Source organism: Capricornis sumatraensis, chromosome 2 (assembly GCF_032405125.1).
Source record: "Capricornis sumatraensis isolate serow.1 chromosome 2, serow.2, whole genome shotgun sequence".
Classification (NCBI taxonomy): domain Eukaryota; kingdom Metazoa; phylum Chordata; class Mammalia; order Artiodactyla; family Bovidae; genus Capricornis; species Capricornis sumatraensis.
In genome coordinates, this window is record NC_091070.1 from 49,763,945 (window position 1) to 49,772,211 (window position 8,267).

The 8,267-nt window shown below is 42.7% G+C and overlaps 1 protein-coding gene across 2 annotated transcripts in view; it reads left to right on the top strand.

Annotated features, from left to right (window-relative positions):
* The window catches only part of TCF12 (transcription factor 12), a 388,964-nt gene extending 384,439 nt beyond the window's left edge, over window positions 1–4,525 (top strand). For both annotated transcript variants that reach the window (XM_068964717.1, XM_068964719.1), the window contains one exon: window positions 30–4,525. The gene's annotated coding sequence lies outside the window, so the exon portion shown is untranslated. The remainder of the gene's footprint in view (window positions 1–29) is intronic.
* Window positions 4,526–8,267: the final 3,742 nt, after the last annotated feature.

Genomic DNA, 8,267 nt, shown 5'->3' on the forward strand with positions numbered 1-8,267 from the left:
CTTCTCTCCCTTGGCTCTCCCTGCCACAGTTCCAGAGTTATCAATAGGCTAGATAGAAGGTGACCTCTCCTCATAAGGACTTGGACAACTCAGATTATCTGAAGACACAAACCTGATAGGAGGGAGAAGAAAAAAAACACTTGAAGCAAGAAATGCAAATGTAATCCTACGATCAAAGCAACTGGTCAACACTTCCATCAGAAGTGAAGATAGGAAGCTCATCAGATAGAACGTCAACCCATGAGATGTTTGCAGCAGATCATTTTGTTGCAAGCAGTGTGTCGCTTCTGCACAATCAGAGACTGTCTCGATCTCTCCACTCACCGTGGAAGTTGCCTTGTGCCTAAACTGAATTGACAAATGCATTGTAACTACAAATTTTATTTATTGTTATGGAACTGTAAGGTCTACATATAAAGGGAAAAAGTTAATGTGGAAAGCTGATCTCCACTCAGCTGATGCCAGCATTAGTTAAAGCTGTTCACGTGCAGAGAACAAAGCAGTGACAACCATTGGCCCTTAGCATTCCCGGCATACCTATTAGTGTCTTAAAAAGGAAGGGAAAAGTCTTTTGTTGCCCTCTCCTGTCCTTTTGCCATATGAATAGTGTTTTCCATGAAATAGGAGAATATTACTTGGTATAGCATTTCTTTCGTGTTCATTTTTTCATTCGTTTTTATTTTTTTGTTGTGGCTGTTGTATTTGGTCTCTGAATCTGAATAGATTATGGTCACAGTCCAGAGTCCTCCACGTAGCTCTATGTGCTTTGCATATTTACCTTACAAAGATAAGCAGAGACCATCTGTGACCATAGCCTAGCTAAGATTTTAAAAGGGGAAATTTTGTCCCCTAGATTTTCCCCAAAATAAATATTTGCTTTATTTCCAATAATAACCAAGACTTTTCAAGCTTCTAGGTTTTCATAGTAAAGCTTGTAATAGCAAGAAGTATAAATTACAAGTGAAGAATTTACTTTTTAGAAATTGCTTTGTTTTCCAAGCAGTAAGTACTACATATAGTACTTGTAAAGTGTTAGCTGTAAGTAAGCACAAAATGGATTTAAAATACAAAGAAGATTTTTCAGGCTGTGATTATGTTGAACATAACAACCCAGTAGTCAATAAGGCAGGTAGTGTGATAAATGAACACACCACTCTGAGGCTAATTACCTAATGGAATATAAGAGCAATGGTCACGCGTGTGTCCTCCTTCTCACCTTTACTTCTCTGTCATTTGGACGGCTGGTCAGTGGGGAGGAATTGGATGGGTGATGTAATCAACTGCAAATCGTCTGCCCCGTCCCAAGAAGATGAGCCAGATTAGCATCAAACCAGTCCTAGTCAGTCCATCTTAATACTGTGCATTAAGGCACCCCTCTGTCTTTAATCCTTAAGAGTTGTTTTTTAAGACATAATAATCACTTTAAACTTCCATGAAACCTGTCTTCCACCACAACAACCCTGGGAGAGAAAAACATGCTGAACAAGGTTGTCTTGGCTTAATAATTCCTCATAGCCAATATCAACAGTGGCAATCAGCACACAGAAGAAAGGACCCAAATCACTATGTAACTTAAAGATTTCTGTTAATTTGAAAGAACAAAAACAATTAAGACAGAACTTCAGATCCTCCGATCAGGATGGTTCCTAATGAATCACTCTTTTGTAAACGTAGCGGACATTTTGGTTACTTTAATTTGCCTGTATTCTCCAATTACATCAGACTCTTATCTGTGGCCTTGTTCTTCATTTCAGTGTTAATCAGCTAAACAGAAGTTGCTTATGATGTGTGAGTGAACATATGCCACTGCCTGGCCTTTTTCTTCGGAGCTTGTTGTCTTTTTCGCTATATTAGACTCTGCAGTATGCCCAGAAGCTTTCCTTCATAAAATAGAAAGAAAAAAACATTTGGCTTATTTTTCACTGTAGCTAGTCTTTTATACAATAATCTTGTAAGAAAATTTCTTGAATTCTAAATATTACTCTTTCTAGATTTTTGAAATCGAAAAGTTTTCAGTAAAAAGTTTCTTACTTTATTTTATTATATTAGGTAGTAAAAATGTAGGGTTATTTACCATAACCTGTTCATTAATATCAGAAATTTACAATAGCATTTTAAGACCATAGTAGGATTCTAGCATACCGTGTAGTACCTATGGAGTATTGTAAGAGCTAATTGTTCGAGATGAATTGCCTCTCATCTTGTTCTCCAGTTTCCATTGTTGGTTTATTGCAGATTTGTATCCTGTGTCAAATTCAAGGTATTATTGATAAACCTTTTCAACCAGCAGCAAGAAGTTCAAAATTTTTTCTGTCACTGTAACAGAAAACACAATATGTATATAACATTTATGTAGCAATAAATGTGCCATCTTTTTTTTAACATAGTAAACTAGTGAGTTTTTTACATTCCTCTCTCAAACAGTAATGCATTCTGGTTTTTTTTTTTCCCCCACCATCTCATTGTTCCCAGGAATGCCCATAATGCTTTTTTTCTTTTCTCCTAGCTTTCTTTAGATATAATTGACATATGATATTGTGAATGTTTAGGGTGTACAACTTCATGATGGATATATGTATATATTGCAAAACAATTACCACAGTAAGTTGAGTTAACATATGCATTACCTTAATGTAGTTATTTTGTGTGGGGGCTCGGGGCAAGAATTTCTAAGGACCACGCTGCTTTTCTTTTGTGCTTTGTCTGTGACCTTATCTGGAAAACCCATCAAAACAGAATCAGGCTTGTAGAACTAAGCTGATAATGTAAGTCTATAGCTTCTCTGGGTTATATATTTCTCCTCTTACCCTCTTTACTGATAGTGGCCATTTAGCCTTTTTCTGAAGACCTACCAAACAGTGATTAGTAATTAAAATGTACTTATTTACAGATTTAGAGCAAAAATGAAGATAGAAAAAGATGCAGATGAAGCTTTTCAAATTAACATTCTCTGAAGCACTTTCATATGTTTTATGCCCTCTTCTTCACAAAAAGCCTGTGTATTAGGGGATGGTATTTTACTGTTTTCAGATTGGAAGCTCTGCGTTTATTCCAGTTTCCACATAAACCCCCACTAATACTCCCCCACCAAAAATATGCATAGTGATTATCCACAAGGACCTCATGCCAAGCAGGAGCCTAAAAGAAACAATGGATAAACGTTTTTGGACAAACATTTGTAGGGTTTATATGTGAGACACCTGGGTCATCCTCACACCCTCTTGGAATACTGGCAAATTGCTTTTCTTGGTGAATTACAAAATCTGCTGTTCACATTGTAGGCCCAATGGATCATTTCACCTGTGGGAGTTAATGAAAAGAAACATTTTAGTCTGATTTCTCTTTATACAGATTGATAATATAAAAAGGACCATCTCAGAATAAAATATGGAATGTCAAAGCTGAAATTAAATCTCAAGACTGTCTCGTCAGTTCCTCATTAATAGATTTCTAAAAACTGAGGCCCAGAGGTGTTGTATGTCTCCAAGAGCACATAGCTAGTGATAGACCAAGATACTTAAAGTGTGTCCTGTAAAATCTCCTTGCCTTTCTGTTCTTTGTCTTGATAGATCTTTCAGTTCAGTTCAGTCGCTCAGTCGTGTCCGACTCTTTGCAACCTCGTGAATCGCTGAACGCCAGGCCTCCCTGTCCATCACCAACTCCCGGAGTTCACTCAGACTCACATCCATCAAGTCAGTGATGCCATCCAGCCATCTCATCCTCGGTCGTCCCCTTCTCCTCCTGCCCCCAATCCCTCCCAGCATCAGAGTCTTTTCCAATGAGTCAACTCTTCCCATGAGGTGGCCAAAGTACTGGAGTTTCAGCTTCAGCATCATTCCTTCCAAAGAAATCCCAGGGCTGATCTCCTTCAGAATGGACTGCTTGGATCTCCTTGCAGTCCAAGGGACTCTCAAGAGTCTTCTCCAACACCACAGTTCAAAAGCATCGATTCTTCAGCTCTCAGCCTTCTTCACAGTCCAACTCTCACATCCATACATGACCACTGGAAAAACCATAGCCTTGACTAGACGGACCTTTGTTGGCAAAGTAATGTCTCTGCTTTTGAATATGCTATCTAGGTTGGTCATAACTTTTCTTCCAAGGAGTAAGTGTCTTTTAATTTCATGGCTGCAGTCACCATCTGCAGTGATTTTGGAGCCCCCCAAAATAAAGTCTGACACTGTTTCCACTGTTTCCCCATCTATTTCCCATGATAGATCTTTAGGCCAGTTCTATTCAGTAGCTTCACTTTCTTTCCTCTACTGCATTTTTTCTTTCTTTTTCTCTCTCCTAGTTCATTTACTTTTTCTTCCATGGAAACTCAAAAAATTTAAATGTACATCGCATTGTATGTGTGTGTGCACATGTGTGTGTGTGTGTTGAAGGTTAAAGAGTATTAGCTTTACCAAAAGTCTTCAATTCAGTCTGAGCTCAACATCTAATTAGCTCCATTTCCTTATCTGAAAAACAGAGATACTATTAGAATTGTGTAAGTATTGAATGAAACAATGTATGGAAAGCTCTTACCATGGTTCCTGTCACATAAGTACTCAATAAATGATAAATATTTTTAAAATAAATAGTAGCTTTCCTTGTAACCAGCTCCCAGGAAGATTATTCTCCAACCATCTTGTGAAGAAAGGTAAATGGTAAAATCAACTGCAAGGTGATGTCAGCCCATCTTTGCAGGAGTCTGCATTCTTTGGGGGCAATTCAATGAATCATTTATATTCCATGCCCTCCAATGGGTATATTTTATTTAAAAAAAAAAAAAAAAAAACTTCACAATTTGAAAGAATGAGCCAGTAAGCTGTGCCTGGTCACACTTCATGGGCTGACAGCTATGTCACTTTGGGTCTTCGGGAAGGAGATACCAAAATGGAATTAGAAGTGCAGGGGATTTATTAGAAGTAGTACCTGTGGGGAGAGAATCAGGAGTAATAAGGATGGGCTTCAGACCATAATGCAGGTCTGACATCTGTGAAAGGAAGAGGAAGGAGAATTAGGTAGGGAGAACCATGATTTTGTAGCTCTGGAGAAAGTCCTGGGCAGTCCTGAGGGCCAGGAAGATTGCCCATTAAGTTTTGTGTTGGACAGAAGTGGTATGGTGCCAGGGTCCCTGAGTTGAGCAGTCATCTGGGAGTAAACTGGGTAGACAGGACTCGGTTTGAACATTCCAAAGGTTCTGCACCTGGAGGCTGACGGCTAACTGCCCTCCCCTGACAGGTTATCCCTTAAAGGGAGATCTCAGAGGTGAACCTCATAGCTTCCACGGGACTTCGTTACTACTTCCTACAGAGATGGCAGAACAAAACCAGAGGGTCTTCTGCAGTCATTGGGACCACAGCTGACCTCAACAGGCTGATCAGAATTTCCAAAACTGCAGTTCTTTCTCCCCTGGCATTATGCAGTCAAAGAAACCTGCATGTGTCATCAAGGATAATCCCACTCCTCTGTCTTCATGGTCCATGATGCGGACTGCTATAATCTGGCTCTGAGTCCCTGAAGTTGCTGTGTTAATCTGCCGTTCTTTACTGGACGTTGTGATGGTCTCTGCCTTCTGGGTCAGTGGATGGTCCACGGGGTCTTTATAACCAGCTGGGTTTGGAAGGCCATAATGTCCTCATTGTTTTAAGGTGTTTCCCTACTCTGCCTCTAGCCCCTGGAACTCTTTATCTCTGCTCTGTACTTGGGGCATGTTCGTGTAAGTGGAAATTTCTTGTCCTTTTTCTTTCCTTCTTTAACCAGTTATTGGAGAAGGCACCCTTAAAAGGCTTTTCTGTTGCCTTTGGTCTAGACTGCTAATCTAGAACTGATGTGGAGCACTGCTGTATGCTCCCAGTTTCTCCTCACTCCTGACAGCGGGTGCACCCCTGGACAGGGTGCCTGGCTGTGTGGTCTCTCAGGCTCTGGACTGTTTTTATCCCTGGGCACTGCAGGCACAATGACCAAAGTCTCCGAGCCTGTTAAAGCCTGTGAAAATGCAACCTGGAAAAGTGCTGAAAGATTAAAAATAAGCTGAAAGTTTAAAAAACTGCAAAAATGAAATTAATTTTAAAAATTACAAAAATCGTTTCAAATTTTTATAGCAAACTAAAATAACTGTTTAATGTTGGATTTGAGCTCATTTAATATATTTGGTATTCTTGCCTGTAAAATCCCATGTACAGAGGAGCCTGGCAGGTTACAGTCCTCAGAGTTGCGTCTGAAGACTCAGACACAAACTGAGCGGCTGAGCAAAGAATATGATGGAAAGGACTTAAAGAACTGAAGACCTGACATCCTCAGTTCCTTCAATTCCAGTCTCTCATTTAATACTTTTGTCTTTGGCTTCCTAATAGTCTCGGGAAGACATACAACCATGGCCTCGCCTCTGAAGGCGAGGGCCACCAGTGTGCCTCTGCAGATCTAATGTGCGTAGGTCCTGAGGGCCCCCAGGGAGCACGAGTTCTTTAGAGGCGCGAAACAGACCCCTCCTCTGTGCCTCCCACGGTGAGGCCTTTCTTCCCCTGGCCCATGCAGCCCTTTGAGATTCTTTGCTTTGTCCCATTGCTCTGGCCTTCTTCAGCCCTGTCTTACAAGCCTCGGTTTTCCTCGTTGGACTGAGGTGGTAGCCCAGGTTGGGAGCTGGTCTAGGACAGGACGTCTGGTCTGCAAGCTGGAGGGATCACCTTGTCCTGAAATACATACAGTCTCTGTCTGAGTACTCCCAGTGGCCACCCTTGCAGCTAGGGAAGCCGGATAGTGTTCCAAAGCAGCACAGTGGAGAAGCTCTGGCCCCTCCCTTGCAGGGCTGTGGGCACTGGGAGGCCCTCCCGTGGGGCCACCGCACACTCAAGCTGCAGCCCCTGGAGCCTCTCCTGACACCTCTGTCCTGTGGGGCTAAACCACCAGACCCACTCACTCCAGGGCACCCCCAGGCCATCCTGCCTCGCCCTCATTAAAGCCTGTGCTGAAAGGAGCCGGGGTGTTTTTCAGACTCTTTCTCAGGCAGGGAGGTATTGATCAACCCTGATAGTGCGAAGAGCTTGATCTCACCCCAGACTGGCAGAGATTAATTAGCTTGATTCCCTAGCATAATCCCTAATTAGGCACAAGAAGAAAGGAAAGAAAGCACAAAGGAACTATTCTGTCCAGAGCTGGAGGGGGAGGCGCAGCAAACTAAGGAAGAAACAGGTAAACATGTCTCAGCACCCCTGAGCCTCCTGCCCACTCCCAGCCCGCCGAAGAGCACAAACAGTGCTGAAGAGGGGGTGTCTTCCTGCAAGGATCACATATGAAAATGTGTGTTTAGTTTCTTTGCTTTGCTCCCTGCCTAACCACACACAGGAAGGCGCGATCAAACCAGACGCTTTGAAATAACTGCCCTAGGCTTACTCAGCCTTCAGGAGCTGAGGATGCTGCAGGGGAGAACAGCTCCATTGGGTTGGGAGAGAAAGGTTGACTAGGGAGACGGAAACCACCCTGAGACCCAGGCAGAAATAGTGAAAGGAACCATTTCCTGCAGCAGTGAGGCAGGAGCCGTCTTGTTCCATTGTTACAGGAAGGGGGACCCCTTCCAGGGCCCGAGAGTGGGCTCTAACACTCAGAAGTGAACTGTCTGAGAAGACACACCTGCTGACAAAGCAAGAGACTATATTGGGAGGAGGCGCCTGGGCAGAGAGCAGGAGGGTAAGCTCGGAGTCCTAACCACTGGTATGTCAGTACTTAGTTGCTCTGTTCTTTCCGACTCTGCAACCCCATGGACTGTAGCCAGCCAGGCTTCTCTGTCCATGGAAGTTCTCCAGGCTACTATACTGGAGTGGGTTACCAAACCTTCCTCCAGGGGATCCTCCCAGCCCAGGAATCAAACCCAGGTCTCCCACATTGCAGGCGGATTCTTTACCGTATGAGCCATGAGGGAAGCCCTAATCTCTGGACCACCAGAGAAAGCCCTACTAGCATTTTCTAGAACTTTCCAGCCAGGACTAATGGGGGTGGGGAGGGTAATGGGAAGAAGGAGGGGCTTCACTGAATAGCCGTGGGGTTTGGCCTACTGAAACTTAACCCCCCAGAGCTTCAGTTAGCTCATGTGACGGTTATGAGAATTAACTGAGGGATTCAGAGGTGCGTGTGCATGGCACAAGTAGGCACTTTCTAACCCACCTAACAAAAGCAAACCAAGGGAACAGCAGGTCAGAAAATGATGTAACTATTAAGAAAATAGTTGTCTATATTTTTAGCTGTGGTTGTTTTTCTAGAAGTCCTTGTCTTTTAGAGATGCATAT